Genomic DNA, 1,861 nt, shown 5'->3' with positions numbered 1-1,861 from the left:
TCCATATCCACACTATAATACAACTGTAAAGCTACCAAGCATTAACCTTTTAAGTTGAAGACTGAGGTGATCTATACCTCTCTGCAGTGAATGCCTCAACTAGATACTTCTACATGATCCATGTTATCCTGTCAACAATGATAACTTTATTCTCCATTTATTCAGTTAAAATGATCAAATTTCAATTATCATATACCCCCTACACCAAAAATAATCAAAATACAAAACATAAAGCCCCCTGATAATTAAAATGAATGAAAATCTATTCACCTCTTTTACTACCCTGACAATTCTATGTCTACCTGAAGTAGTATTAATCATTTTATTCCCCATGATACTATTTCCAACCTCCATTCATCTAATTAGTAACCGATTGATTTCCATTCAACATAGATTAGTTCAACTTGTACTAAAACACATAATGATTACCCATAACATTAAAGGACGAACCTGATCCCTTATACTGATCTCCCTAATACTCTTCATTGCCTCAACAAATCTCCTCAGGCTTCTACCCCATTCATTTACACCAACTATCCAATTATCAAAAAATCTAGGTATAGCAATCCCCTTATGAGCAGGCACAGTAATTACAGGCTTGCGCTTTAAAACAAAAGTCTCCTTAGCTCACTTTTTACCACAAGGCACACCTATGCCACTTATCCCTATACTAGTGATCACTGAAACTATTAGCCTATTCATTCAACCAATGGCATTAGCTGTGCAATTAACAGCCAAAATTACAGCCAGACACCTACTAATACATTTAATCAGAGGAGCCACGCTAGCATTATCAACTATTAGTCTTCCCACAGCTTCAATCGCTCTCATTATTCTAATCCTACTGACCATTCTCAAATTTGCCATAGCCCTTATTCAGGCTTATGTCTTTACACCACTAGTAAGCCTTTATCTATCTGATAACACATAATGACACACCAAACACATGCCTACTATATAGTCAGACCCAGCCCCTGACCACTAACAGGAGCTCTCTCAGCTCTCCTAATGACATCTGGCCTGGCCATGTGATTTCACTTTAACTCTATCACTCTTTTAACCTATATATAATATAGGTTATCTTATCTACCAGATTATTGAGGGCCTCCTATGCATCCTGTTGGTGAGTATCCAATTAATTTGTGTCTTTTCCTGTAGAAGCAGCCTTCCTTCTCCGACTGAGGATTTTAAGCTTCTCTTTACAGAGATAAAAAGAGTACCTACATTATTAAAAACAATTATGTTTAGGCCACAAATTACAGTGTAAGATGCCACCATTGAAAACAGCTTCCTGAATCCAGTGGGGAATAATAGAGTCTTCGAGAAGCAAAGAACAATGGCAATACTTCACCTTCAGAAACAAGATAAGCTTTGTTACTATAGCATGAATGGAATAGTAGTGAGAATGATTTTACCCAAAGAAGCATTTGTGGTTACTTATTGATAGTCATCACTGTGACTGATGCGTGTGTATTTACTAAACTGTTGCCTTGTTCATTTGCCAGTGGCTCTAGGAGGTAATAGTATAAGTAATCCTCCCAGTCAGCAGAACTTTAAACATTAATTTTGAGTGTTCACTGTCTGAAAGAAATGGCCAGAGACACGTATCTACATAATTTCATGGGCAGTGACTAATGATTTGGCTGAATTTTAGAGGAAAAAACAACAACACTAGTGACATGTTCTGGAGTAGAAATATTAGAATGGACCTTTTGTAAAGGCACAAATTAATTGCATACTCACCAACAGGATGCATAGGAGGCTCTCAATAATCAAGTAGATAAGATAACCTATACTATGTATGCCAGCCTGTCCTCTTTACCAGCCACCTCAGACTCTGCTTGACATCAGAATGTTTTCA

General features: G+C 37.1%; 1 pseudogene; it reads left to right on the top strand.

Moving 5' to 3' along the window:
* Positions 1-250: 250 nt before the first annotated feature.
* LOC129143515 (ATP synthase subunit a-like) lies at positions 251-931 on the top strand (annotated as a pseudogene).
* Positions 932-1,861: the final 930 nt, after the last annotated feature.

Source organism: Pan troglodytes, chromosome 2 (genome assembly GCF_028858775.2).
Source record: "Pan troglodytes isolate AG18354 chromosome 2, NHGRI_mPanTro3-v2.0_pri, whole genome shotgun sequence".
NCBI classification, from domain to species: Eukaryota; Metazoa; Chordata; class Mammalia; order Primates; family Hominidae; genus Pan; species Pan troglodytes.
The sequence above is the reverse complement of the archived record's forward strand: the minus strand, read 5'-3'. Positions and strand labels throughout refer to the sequence as shown.